This window comes from Helianthus annuus, chromosome 9 (genome assembly GCF_002127325.2).
Source record: "Helianthus annuus cultivar XRQ/B chromosome 9, HanXRQr2.0-SUNRISE, whole genome shotgun sequence".
Lineage (NCBI taxonomy): Eukaryota > Viridiplantae > Streptophyta > Magnoliopsida > Asterales > Asteraceae > Helianthus > Helianthus annuus.
Window position 1 is genome coordinate 118355183 of NC_035441.2, and position 15111 is coordinate 118370293.

A 15111-nucleotide genomic window follows, 5' to 3' on the forward strand; every position below is an offset into this window, starting at 1 on the left:
AAACCCCCGCCCCATCATACCCCACAATCTTAATAGCTTAGCTCTACATTGGCTTGGATATGATGTATTAACAATTATAGGGGCGAGAATGGGCTTGATAATGTCTAACACTATCTCTCTAGGTGTTATGGCATAAAGAGAGATGGGCGTTTCTAGTATTATGCCCAATGGAGAGAAAAACAAAGTGGAAATTAATGATTGAAAGGTCATTAAGGGACGTTAATCGTTACACATTTTATAAAAGGCCTTATGATGCTGATATGACGAAAAAATGCCCCTTAGAGGTAGTAACCATTACGAACAGTCTTATAACACGTGACACAGCCAGTTATTTATTTATCTATTATATATCAGTTATGTATTTATAGTGTTGTCGAGAGTCAAAACTAGAGAAGGGTTCAAATTAAGAATATTAGATAATGACAGAAAACCTACAAGTCAAACCTCAAATGTATTTTACAAAGAAATTTTTGGAAACTTTCTTTTATTTAGAAATGTTATATTTATCTATTATCTTACTCGGTTTATATTATTTTATACACAGACTATGACTTATGATTAATGTAATTAAAAATTTTCAGTCCATGAAGTTCACGAGTATTATTTATCTTAGAGTAAATTGTCATTTTAGTCCATGTGGTTTGGTCCATTTTGCTAGTTTAGTCCAAAGGTTTCATTTTTAACATCTGGATTCAAAAAGGTTTCATCGTTGCCATTTTGTTCCAACTGACTTAACTCCATCCATATCTGTTAAAGCTGCCTAGGGCATTGTTGTCATTTCATTTTTCCTTTTTATTAACCCTTTTTTCTTAATTGCTTTTTCTTTGGGTTTTATTAAAATGCCATTTTAGGGTTTTATTGTTTATTAAAGTGTCATTTCCCCTGTTCTATCATCGTGCAGACAAGCTTCAAAACCCTAAAACCTCTTGTGCAGACACACAATTTTGAACCACCCTCATCAAACATCGTGATCCACCGTCACCACACAACTCCGACCACCATCCCATGCCCACAAACTCCGACCAAATTCCGATCGTCTTCTCCGGCCACCATCTTTTCCTCACCACCGCCTGTAACAACTCTCACTAAAATAATTACTTATTATGTTAATTGTCCAATAAGGAAACCCTAATTGAGAAACCCAAGTAATCCTGCATAAACCCTAAAATTTTCAGAACAATCAGAATCAGGATCAGGACCCCTAAAACTCAAGGGGGGTAAACCCTAGCTTACGATTATCCATATAACTCGCTGTAGAAAATGAATTTATCAATTTCATCAACTCAGCTAAGCTTGTTAGGGACGTGGCTACCCTATGGAGTAGGGTGACCCCTCGCGTCACGCGACGCCCCCACATAGACCCCTCGCGTCACGCGATGTGACAACTCGTATTTCAGAACCCATTTTTGTGTTTAATGTAACGTATGTGCACCCTATGTGATTATGTGAACTATGATGATTAATGAGATGTTATGTCGTTACGTTATGTGCATGTATGTATGTAGTTGGATTACACAAAACAAACCGATCGCACAACAACTCGATCGCACAAGCCTTTGGGCTTTGGTCCCTTATTACTCTCGGCCTACACTCTTTTCTTTGAAACCGAAACCAATGGGCAACCCATGATGGGTTCGGCCCACTTCCTTTGCACGCATAACCTTAGGAGGAAGGGGTATACTCCTCATTAGTTGCAAAACACACAACACACACAAACCCTATTCTTTTCCTTCTCTCTAGAAGCCGACGGCGAACACCCCCATCTCTCTCGAAGCTTTTGATGCGGATCATCCTCTTCTCTAATCGGTTAGTGTTTGTGTTTACCGATTACATGTTTGATGATGTTGTGATGTGTGTGCTATAATAATCTTGCATGATGATCTAGGGTTCTTGTTAGCATGATTGATTATGATGTTAATTCTTAGTGTTCATGAAATCGGCTCGTATGTGTATATTGGAATATGTTCATATTAATCGGATTTGCATACTATAGATCCAGATCCGAGTGCTTGATAATCGGCTGTTGTGATTTAATTGTTGAGGTGGTTGTATGATGGTTAGGGTTTGCTTATTGATACAAAAGTTCATAAATTTGATGATCCGGATTGAATGGTTGAATGTTGTTCATGTCTATGATATTAGGGTTCATATGAATTAAAGGGCAATTACTTTGTTTGATCGAGATTTTGCATGATCTAAAACTGATTGGTTGTTGATTGACAATTCCCTAAATGAAAACCACGAAACTGATTGTAAGATTTTAGAAACAATTAAACTGATCGCACAAGTTACCCAGTCGCACAAGTGCAGTCGCACAAGCTAGGTACAATCACTTTAAGAATCGTATACAATCAGCTTATGCATGATCGCACAAGACCTTGTGGATCGCACAAGGCAGTGCCAATCGCACAAGGCTTGGGCCACACACAAACAACCGGACTGCTGGGCCTTAAAGCCCAATATCACACGCACAACCCAACCGGATAGCACAAGTCGTCCGGATCGTACAAGACTAATTGGATCGCACAATTTACTTTTCGGTTAACTGTTGGGTCGTGTATATGTTTGGACTGACTATATTAATTGGGTCGGGTATCTTTGGGCTTCAACGGGTGAATCGCACAAGGTTGCTGAACTTGTGCGAGCCCAATCCTTTGAATCTCACAAGCATGCATATATTATGTGTTTGACTGTAAACGTCTTACCATGATCAATACGTGTACATAACCTGTTAATTCCGTGAAAACTTATGTGCATTACTTGAAACCAAAACCTGACTTGTATGGTAACCATGTTAGGACGTGGTTGACCACTTATAACTCAAGTAACCTCTCTATGTATCTGCCGAGCAAACCAAGGTGAGTTCATACTTCCAAGGCATGGGATTCCCGATGGGTTGGGAATGGGATTGATAGTTATGATAGACTTGTACGTTCGCCACAACTAGACTACTTACCACTGTCCTCGGGTTGTGAAGGGCACTTACGTAAAACCTACGTAAACTCATGCATACTACTGTCCTCGGGTTAAGAAGGGCACTTACGTAAAACCTATGTAAATCTTACACGTACTACTGTCCTCGGGTTAAGAAGGGCACTTACGTAAAACCTACGTAAACTTCGTACACACCTCTGTTCTCGGATTGGGAAGAACAATTACGTAAAACCTACGTAAACTCATACTGGTACAACTAGTCTAGTGCATACGACATGGGAAGCCCCCACTAACGGAACATACATTCGGCTTAGTTAATAACACATAGTTATGCAACGAACTTACTATTACTGATACGAACTCATTGACTGAACAATCACTGTGAACTCGCTCAACTAGTTGTTGACTCTCTGCTACATGCCTTGCAGGTCAATAGGTGTTCTTGGAGCTTGCACTGGGAGGCGTAGTCGTTGTGGACATGGATCATGGATGCCATGATAAACATTTATGACATTTCAAACTTATAACTTATGTTGGGTTTTACATTATTGCTTCCGCTACACACTTGATTATGTTTTGGTTTTTGAACACCTTTCGTAATGATGAATTATTTTTACTTATTACCTATAATGTTCAATATGATTGGTGGCTTGATCCTGGTCATGTCACGCCTCCATGCGGTGATACTCCGCGTGTGGATTTTGGGGGTGTGACAGATTGGTATCAGAGCCATTGGTTATAGAGAACTTGGTTTTAATAAGGGGAAAATGTTTTTGTTAAAACCAGACTATGACCAGAACTGTGCTCAACGATCCACAACGACGCTTCGCTCCACGTGCAAGACTCAACATTCTAGGTGATATGGTATATGTTTTATTGTCTACTTACTAGATTACATAGAACTTTGCTCATGGTATACTTAGATACACATAACCACTATTGCTTGAGAACACTTGTGTGCTTACTCTCTTCTGCCATCGCACTTTTCGCGAACCTCTCTCACTTATGTTCCCTTTGATATGAAGATCATGAGTGGACGCGTTAACATGACTCAAGCCCAGTTGACGGCTCTGATTAACGAACAAGTTGCTGCGGCACTTGCAGCCGCACAAGCAGGAGGTCAACACGCTCAGCTACCTGTTTGTACTTTCAAGAATTTCATGGACTGTCGTCCTAGCACTTTCAGTGGCACAGAAGGAGCAGTTGGACTCCTCCATTGGTTTGAAAAGCTCGAGTCCGTATTTGAGATGTGTGAATGCCCTGAGGCTCGCAGGGTGAAGTACGCCACTGGTACTCTCGAAGGCATTGCGCTGACATGGTGGAATGCGCAAGTTCAGATTTTAGGATTGGCAGCTGCTAACGCCACCCCTTGGAACGATTTCAAGGAACTGATCAAGCGGGAATACTGCACTCGTGATGACATCCACAAGTTGGAGGTGGAATTCTTTAATCTGAAAATGGCAGGGTCGGAGATTGAAGCATATACAAAGAGGTCAAACGAGCTGGCCATCTTGTGTCCAACTATGGTGGACCCTCCTATCAAGCGTATTGAGTTGTATCTCAAAGGGCTAGCACCAGAAATCCAAAGTCATGTGACATCGGCCAACCTTGATAATATCCAGGATATTACACGCCTTGCTCATCGCCTCACAGATCAGGCAGTGGAACAGAACAAGCTGCCCAAACGTATCAGTGCTATTAATACTACTACTTCCGCTACTCCCAGTGACAACAAGCGGAAATGGGATGGGGATTCCAGCAAGGATTCAGCTACAGCTCAGTCTCAGGTACAGCAGCGAAAGACTGATAACTACCAGAGCCCTGGTCAGCAATCTTCTGGTAGCCAAAGGCAGGGTAGATATCGAGGAAATCACCCAAGATGCAACAATTGTAACAGACACCATAGTGGCCAGTGCAACAAGGGTCGTTGTCAGAGGTGTCTCAAGATGGGTCATGATGCCAAGGATTGCAGGAGCCCACGGCCTGCAACTCAGGATCGCCAACAGCAGCAGCAAACACCGCAGAATCAGCAACAGGGCAACAAGGGATGTTTTCATTGTGGTGCTGAAGGTCACTTTAAGAGACACTACCCCCAGTTAAACCGAAACCAGAACAACAACAATGAGCAGGGCAATGTGAACAACAACGGGGGAAATAACAATGATAACAACGGCGCTAGGGGTCGAGCATTTATACTGGGTCAGGGTGATGCAAGGAATGATCCTAACGTAGTGATGGGTAAGTTCCTTCTCGATTACTTTTATGTTTCCGTATTATTTGATTCGGGTGCGGATACCAGTTATGTGTCTTTAAAAGTTAGTCAAATGCTTAAACGACACCAACACCTTTAAACACCAAGTATGTTGTAGAGTTAGCTAATGGTAAGAGTTTAGAAGCCACGCACATAGTCAAGGGTTGTAACATCGTTTTAGCTGGTCAGACCTTTTCTATCGATCTTATCCCTATAGTTCTGGGTAGTTTCGACATCGTTATCGGGATGGATTGGTTATCCCAACAACAAGCAGAAATCCTATGCAAGGAGAAGATTGTTCGTATTCCTCGTTCGGGTAAAGAACCTCTTGAGGTTCAAGGCGACAAGAGTGGTGCTGTGGTAGGCATCATCTCCTTTCTTAAGGCTCAGAAGTGTTTGCGAAAGGGCCACACCGCTATTCTAGCGCTTGTTACTGACGCATCAACGAAGGAGAAGAGATTGGAGGACATTCCAGTAGTACACGATTTTCCTCAGGTGTTTCCTGAAGACTTACCTGGGCTACCGCCTCATCGCCAGGTCGAATTCCAGATCGAGCTAGCTCCAGGAGCAGCACCAATAGCTCGTGCACCGTATCGTTTAGCTCCATCAGAACTGGAAGAACTATCCAAACAACTACAAGAACTCTTGGATAAGGGTTTCATTCGTCCTAGCTCTTCACCCTGGGGAGCTCCAGTACTATTTGTGAAAAAGAAAGACGGTACCTTCCGTATGTGCATAGACTACCGTGAACTCAACAAGGTGACCGTGAAGAATCGCTATCCTCTTCCACGCATCGACGACCTGTTTGACCAATTGCAAGGGTCGAGCTATTATTCGAAGATAGATCTGAGGTCAGGCTACCATCAACTGAGAGTCCGCGATGAGGACGTCTCTAGAACAGCATTTAGAACTCGCTACGGCCACTACGAGTTTCTAGTTATGCCATTCGGGTTAATAAACGCGCCTACAGTTTTCATGGACCTTATGAACAGAGTATGCAAACCCTATCTAGACAAATTTGTTATTGTCTTCATCGACGACATCCTGATCTATTCCAAGAGTCAGGAGGAGCATGAGCAGCATTTACGACTCATTTTGAAACTCCTTCGTACAGAGCAACTATATGCTAAGTTCTCAAAATGCGACTTCTGGCTTCGTGAAGTTCATTTTCTAGGCCACGTGGTAAACAAGGATGGGATTCATGTTGATCCATCCAAGGTAGACTCGATTAAGAACTGGCCTGCACCTCGCACACCAACGGAAATACGCCAATTCTTGGGTTTGGCAGGTTACTACAGAAGGTTTATTAAAGACTTCTCGAAGATTGTGCAGCCGCTTACACTACTGACACAGAAGGGTGTCACCTACCGTTGGGGTAGTACACAGGAAACTGCTTTTCAGCACTTAAAAGATAGGCTCTACAGCGCACCTATTCTTTCATTGCCAGAGGGCACCGACGATTTTGTGGTTTATTGCGATGCATCCATTCAGGGTCTTGGATGTGTGTTAATGCAGTGTGACAAGGTCATTGCTTATGCTTCGCGCCAACTCAAAGTTCACGAACGGAACTATACTACGCACGATTTAGAGCTGGGAGCTGTTGTTTTCGCGCTTAAGATATGGCGACACTACCTGTACGGTACCAAGTGCCTTATCTACACCGATCACAGGAGTCTCGAGCATATCTTCAAGCAGAAGGAATTGAACATGCGTCAACGTGGATGGGTTGAACTACTGAATGATTACGAATGTGCCATCAAGTACCATCCAGGCAAAGCCAATGTTGTGGCTGACGCCCTAAGCCGAAAAGACACTACGCCTAGACGCGTACGAGCATTACAACTTACTATCCAGTCTAGTCTTCCTTCCCAGATACGAGATGCTCAGGTGGAAGCATTGAAACCAGAAAACGTCAGGGCTGAAGCCCTACGCGGCTCAAGGCAACGGTTAGAACAAAGGGAAGACGGCGCCTACTATGTAACGGGACGCATTTGGGCCCCACATTATGGAAACTTACGCGAGCTGGTAATGGATGAAGCACATAAGTCTCACTACTCAGTACATCCTGGTTCAGATAAGATGTACCACGATCTCAGAACTACGTATTGGTGGCCTAGCATGAAGGCCCACATAGCAACCTACGTCGGCAAATGTTTGACTTGTGCAAGAGTCAAGACGGAATATCAGAAACCATTGGGCTTACTTCAGCAACCAAGGATACCACAATGGAAATGGGAAGAAATTTCCATGGATTTTGTTACTGGCCTGCCTAGATCCCAGCATGGAAACGATACTATTTGGGTGATCGTCGATCGACTCACAAAGTCTGCACACTTCTTGGCTATCAAAGAAACGGATAAGTTCTCCACTCTAGCAGACATCTACTTAAAGGAAGTGGTTTCGAGGCATGGGGTGCCAACCTCCATTATTTCCGATCGTGATACACGATTCACTTCAGAACTGTGGCAAGCAATGCACAAATCCTTTGGCTCACGTCTGGACATGAGCACCGCTTATCACCCTCAGACGGATGGGCAGTCTGAGCGCACTATTCAAACTCTAGAAGACATGCTTCGGGCATGTGTTATCGATTTCAGCAACAGTTGGGAAAAACATCTCCCTTTGGTGGAGTTTTCGTATAATAACAGTTACCACACCAGCATTCAAGCCGCTCCATTCGAGGAATTGTACGGGCGTAAATGCCGATCGCCTCTTTGTTGGGCAGAGGTGGGTGATAGTCAGATCACGGGTCCAGAAATGGTAGTAGACGCAACGGAAAGAATTGCTCAGATACGGCAACGCATGGCGGCAGCTCGTGACCGTCAGAAAAGCTACGCTGATAAGCGCAGGAAACCACTCGAGTTCCAGGTTGGGGATCGAGTGCTACTCAAAGTTTCACCTTGGAAAGGTGTAGTTCGTTTTGGCAAACGAGGCAGGCTCAATCCGCGGTATGTCGGACCGTTCGAAATCATAGAAAGAATAGGCAAAGTGGCCTACAAACTAAACCTACCAGCAGAACTCGGTGCAGTTCACAACGTTTTCCACGTGTCGAATCTGAAGAAGTGTCTATCAGATGAGACCCTTATAGTTCCTTTGAAGGAGCTCACTATGGACGAACAGTTGCGATTCGTCGAGGAACCTGTTGAAATCACGGACCGGGATGTTAAGGTCCCCAAGCACACCAGAATACCTCTTGTTCGAGTTCGTTGGAACTCCCGTCGTGGCCCAGAGTTCACCTGGGAACGCGAAGACCAAATGAAACAGAAGTATCCCCAATTGTTCGCAAATAGTACAACCACTACTGAGGCTGAAGCTACTGCGGAATTTCGGGACGAAATTCCAAACCAACGGGGGGAGGATGTGACACCCCTGGAAAACCAGGAAAACCATGCAACTTAACTAGCTTCCTCAGTGAGTACGTATTCTTTCAACTTGGGGATAATGTGACAACTCGTATTTCAGAACCCATTTTTGTGTTTAATGTAACGTATGTGGACCCTATGTGATTATGTGAACTATGATGATTAATGAGATGTTATGTCATTACGTTATGTGCATGTATGTATGTAGTTGGATTACACAAAACAAACTGATCGCACAACAACTAGATCGCACAAGCCTTTGGGCTTTGGTCCCTTATTACTCTCGGCCTACACTCTTTTCTTTGAAACCGAAACCAATGGGCAACCCATGATGGGTTCGGCCCACTTCCTTTGCACGCATAACCTTAGGAGGAGGGGGTATACTCCTCATTAGTTGCAAAACACACAACACACACAAACCCTATTCTTTTCCTTCTCTCTAAAAGCCGACGGCTGTCACACCCCCAAAATCCACACGCGGAGTACCACCGCATGGAGGCGTGACATGACCAGGATCAAGCCACCAATCATATTGAACATATAAGTAAATAGTAAAAGTTATTCGTCAATACGAAAGGTGTTTTCAAAACCAAACATAAACAAGTGTGTAGCGGAAACAATGATGTAAAATCCCAGCATACCCACAGCGACCGCGCCTCCCAGTGCAAGCTCCATTAGTACCTATGGTCCTGCAAGGCATGTAACAAAGAGTCAACAACTAGTTGAGCGAGTTCACAGTAGGGTGTTCAGTTAATGAGTTCGTTATTCACAGATAGTAAGTTCATTGCATCATCACGCGTAATTAACTAAGCCTGTTGTATCTTCAATTAGTGGGGGCTTCCCATGTCATATGCACTAGACTAGTTGTACCAGTATGAGTTTACGTAGGTTTTACGTAAGTGTTCTTCTCAATCCGAGAACAGAGGTACGTACGAGTTTTACGTAGGTTTTACGTAAGTGTCCTTCTTATCCCGTGGACAGTGGTACGCGTGAGATTTACGTAGGCTTTACGTAAGTGCCCTTCTCAACCCGAGGACAGTAGTATGCATAAGTTTACGTAGGTTTTACGTAAGTGCCCTTCATAACCCGAGGACAGTGGTAAGTAGTCTAGTTGTGGCGAACGTACAAGTCTAACTTAACCATCAATACCATTCCATCATTTCCATTCCCAACCCACCGGGAATCCCATGCCTTGGAAGTGTGAACTCACCTTGGTTTGCTCGGCAGATACACAGGAAGGTTACTTGAGTTATAAGTGGTCAACCACGTCCTAACATGGTTACCATACGAGTCAGGTTTTGGTTCAAGTATTGCACATAAGTTTACACATAGCCTAACAGGTTTCCAACACGTATTGATCATGGTAAACAGTTAACAATCACAAGCATAACACATTCATACTTGCCAATAGGACCCGGCCCAACATGTTGTGCGTTCAGCACAGCCCTGTGCGATCCACAACATGTTGTGCGATCCAAATGAAAATCCGGCCCAACAGTTAAGAGTCTAACAGCATACTCGACCCAAAATAATAACAAACAAGGATCTTATGTGATCCGGGTGACTTGTGCGATCCGGACGTCTTGTGCGATCTAGTTGGGTTGTGCGATTGTGGTTTGGGCTGTTCGGCCCAACAGCGTATCAAAGTTCAACATGTCTGTGTGTGGCCCAACATCTTGTGCGATCGGCACCAGCTTGTGCGACCCACAATATGTTGTGCGATCATGCATAACTAAATAGTAACCCAAGCTTTAAATGTTGCACCTAGCTTATGCGACTCTATTGTGCGATTACCCTTGTGCGATCCAAGAGCTTGTGCATTCGGCTCTTGTGCGACTAGGGGGCTTGTGTGATCAGTTTAATTGTTCCTAAAATCTTGCAATCAGTTTCGTGGTTTCCATTTAGGTAGTTATCAATCAACAATCAATCAGCTTTAGATCATGCACATTCTCGATCAAACAAAGGTTTTTATCATCAAATTCATAAGAACCCTATTCATATTCAAAGTATAAACAACCACTTAACAAATCATATTACTTGGTTCGATTACATGAACACACAACCGATTACACACACTCGATACTAAATCGTCATGCAAACAATCCGAAAACAAGACATGATAGTCGATTAACATCATCATACAAATCCGAGTCATTCATATCATAAGCATCACTCGATTCGGTTCTGTTAACAATCATCTTAAACCTTAATCGATTTCCAACCCTATAGGATTCATACATACTACACATGTGAGCCGATTATTATGAACATGAATCATTAACAGTTACATTCACTATCAATCTTATATCACTCCTAAATCATCATGTAAAGCATATACGTCACAACATCAAGCAATATAACAACCCTAACGTAAACCGACACCCTTGAATATTTTTCCGACACCCTAAAATATCTTAAAATGTCTCAATATGTCTTTATATGCACCCCGTATGTGAAAACCGAGCCCAAAGTAGATTATAATATATAAAATAAATTAAAAACAATAAATATTAAGTTGAGGCGGGCCGCATAGACCCACCCCAACCATTTACGCGGGCCGTGTTAGGGTGTAACCGGACTCCGCTGAATTCTTTAGTTCATGCGGGTCGCGTATGATCCCGTTTAAGTTTGTGCGGGCCGCGAGTGTCCCAAATTGTGGCGCAGCCCTGAGCTGACACGTGTCAGCACCGTGTCAAGTCTACTCGATGAACCAACCAAGCTACGCGTTGACCCAGCTTTGACGCGGGCCGCGTAAGCTTTGTCTGTTCTTTACGCGGGTCGTGTGGAGACCAGATTACAGCCCTATATAAGAAGGCAACGGGCTTTCACTTTCCGTCGTTCATTTCTTTCTTTCAATCTAAATTTCTGAAGTAGCGTTATTATACCCGGGTATTATACCCCCTAAATAGCGAGGTTCTGTTCAGTTGTAAGTGTAACGCTCCGCGTTTCCATGACCTTCCTAATTTAGAAATCGAGACTTAAAAATCTATTTTTAGAAGCTTGCCTCTTGCAAATTATAATCCGTCGTATCGTCGGAAATCTTTTATCTTTATTTATTTATTTATTTATTTATTTAATTTGTTATAAATATGGTTAACTTTTTTTTATTGTTTAATTAATTAAATTAATTAAGTTTACGATTTAAAAGGTTTATTTTCATAATAATCTAGTTAGTCTCGTTAAATTTTAAAGTGATTAATATAAACTAACCCAGTTAGTTATTGGAATCAAACTTAAACGAAGTTAATTTAACCATTTAATTAACTCCTTAAACTTGAGGGTCTAAGTGTGTAATTACTGAAAATATAAAAGGGTTCCTAAACCCTAAATTTTTAAAACTCATCAGGCGCCCCCCTTTCTCTCCCGCTACTCCGATCGCCGGAGCAAACTCCGACCGTTTCCGGTCAAACTTCAACACCCCTCCTTCTGCTCCGACACGACACCCACCTGTACACTCTTCCTCTCTCTCGCATAAAACGGTCGCCGGAGACCAAGTCAGGCGCCGTTATGGCGGCTCTCCGACCACACACCACAGCCCCCCTCGGTTCGCCGACAACACCCCCCCCTTTTCGTCTTCTTCGTAACCTTCGACGGTTCCGGTAAGCCGACTCCTTGTTTAGATTCGGATCCCATCCTGGTTCGGGTTCCGTCACTGGGTTTTGGTTATTCGGTTCAGGTCACAGCAGTGGTGGTGGTTCAACGAGTCGGGTTTCACGAACGGGCTGTTCAGTTTCGGGTCGTACAAACCCCGGTCAACATCAGTTTCGGTTCACACAATTCAGGTCCGGCCAACCGTTGTCAGCACGAGATTCAGCTCGGGTCAAGTTGAAGCTCGAGTCAGCAAGTTAACTCGTTTCAGGTTCGGCTCAGGTCATGTTCTGTTACAGTTCGAGTTCGCAGCATGCTCGGCTCGGGTTGTTGTTCCATTACGTTTCGGGTCAGTTGTCGGGTTGGTGCGGCATGTTCGGGTCAGCCGCGGTCAACCACGGGTCAGCGGTTTGAGGGATGGTTCAGTCAAAACTGGTCAAATCTGGTCAACTTAAGTTAAACAGTCAACATGGGTTTCGAGCCCTACCTCGTTTCAGTCGCGGTTCATATTCGCGTTCGAATTCGTGTTCGGTATACCTTCTTTTCGTTAATCAATTGTTATGCATTATCTTTTACTCTCGACATTATTCTTGTTCCAACTAACAGTTTATGTGCGTAACAATTAAATCTGCGAGTTATTTACCATAACGGTTTATAAATTAGTAATCGTCAAACCCTTCAAAGGTATTCGCATATTGTATTCATCGTATTATTGAAATGTTGATAAATTGTTGAATTTTGAACATGTAAATCGACAACTTGTGTTGTCGGGATCGTCCAAAAACAGAGGAAACTCTGCCCGTTTTTCGTAAAATCCACAAACAATACGTATATAATTTCAAAACGATTTCTTTTATTCTTTTTTTTTAATTCGTTTTCTTTATAACCAAATCTCTAAATTAATAGCATGAATTCTTTTATAACAATATTTTTTTATATATATCAAGACAATATTATATACGAATTCCAAATTTTGCAAAAACATAAATATTAGGATTATTTATTTTTTTTAACCTAATAAATAATAACGAGTTCGCGATATTTTAAACATCTAGGATAACACTCTCGTTCGTTCTCTTGGACTCCCGTTTACTCATGCACCGTCGTTTGCCCATATAGGGTGACCTCGGTGTTCCATCCTCCAAATCTTTTACGCTCGTCAACACTTGGATAATCGGAAGACTTAGCAATTATGTGAGTATACTCGAACCCATTTTTACTTTTAAACACTTTGGGTGCAGCATGTATTCTATATTAAACGCACGTGACACTTGAAACTTAATTGAAACATGCTCTATCCTTTTAAACATGAAACATGAAACTTGTGATACTCGAGACTATTTTGTGCTATGTGAACGTTTAATCCCTGTGTGTAGTTCCGCCTTAACAATAGTAGCGCTATAGGGGTAATGCACCTCCCCCATTTGTAGTCGAGGGGTATTGTTAGGAGGAGACATATTAACCTCCCGTGAAACTTTGGGTTAAGTACTTTAACACATTGGAAACTTGGGCTATCACTTGGACTGCGTGAACTAGCATGGCTGAAACTATTTTATTATGTTCATGTTGGATTTGAGCCTTTTTATTCTATTATGCTATGTAAACAAACTTGTATACTCGCTCTTTGCTTTTGCATTGAACTCTATTTTAATACATGTTGCAGGTTAATTATCGAGATGATATTCAAGACGAAACAAGATTTAGAGTGGACTAGATACACACCTAGATTAATCTATCTTTTATTGTTATGTTACGTTATGAAACAATGTTGTTATTTCTTTTTGAATCTTGTATGACATTTAGTATTGCAATGAAATTTGAATTTAATTAAATATTGTCACATAGTGTTATGACGTCTCTTGCAATCTATACACACTTCGTCTCATCCCGATGTTTCCGCCATCGGTTGGGGTGTGACAGATTGGTATCAGAGCCATAACTATAGGGAATTAGGAAAAGTAGGAATGCTTTAACCTAGTCTATAGTTTTAGAGCTTTATTCGTACGTTTTACTTGAAACTACTTGCATGCTACTTTATCTGCCTTATTTATTCTCTTTTGATCTTTTAAACCTATGTGTCATTTATGTGTTAATACTTGACATGCCATCCTTATGTGTTAATATTTGTTTCGTTGTGTGTTAATGCTTGTCTATTATGTTCGATACTTGTTGTATTATGTGTTGATACTTGTTTTATTGTTCTAATCCTTATGTGTTACCCTCGACATACCTTCTTATGTGTTTATGCTTGTTCGTTTGCCCTTTTAACATACGCTCTCCCTAAGGCATTTTACTCAATTTTTCTTAAACTCGAAAACACTCATATTATACAAAAGAGACGAGTTTACCAAAATAGGCGTGAAACCCACAATTTGGTAAACAACTCTCATCCCGCTTGATTTCATTTTGTTGCACGAAATTACACCATTAAGTTAGGAGTGAAATCCACATCTTAATGTAAATTTCAAATTTCAAATTCCATTTCTAGTGGACCCTCGTCAAGGTGTCAAAATTTTATTTTGATCGACGAGTACCAACCACATTTAGGGTACGAAATCGTCAAGCTAGGGGTGAAACCCGCACCTAGTCGACTAGTCCCACTCCTTGATTTTACATAAATCTCGCCAAGTCTCGAATTTTCGATTGAATTAGGGCACGTAGTAACCGGAAGGGTGAATATCGTTAACCGACTTGTCGGCGAGAGTATACCACCTATTAGGCCAAAACATGCTTTTCAATTTCAAAAGACATTTCGACCACTTTGGTTAGTCAATGTTCCATTTTGGAACCATCCAAATTTTAATCGAACTTACACTTTATTATTTTCGATCTTTTATGATGAAATTCTCTCTTGGCAATTTTGAACCATTTTGAGATTTCACTTTCGCGCAAACATCATACTATTACTTTTCATACGGTTATACATCATTAGCATGCATAATTTCTCATAATTTTATTTACATTTTTTTTTGTAAC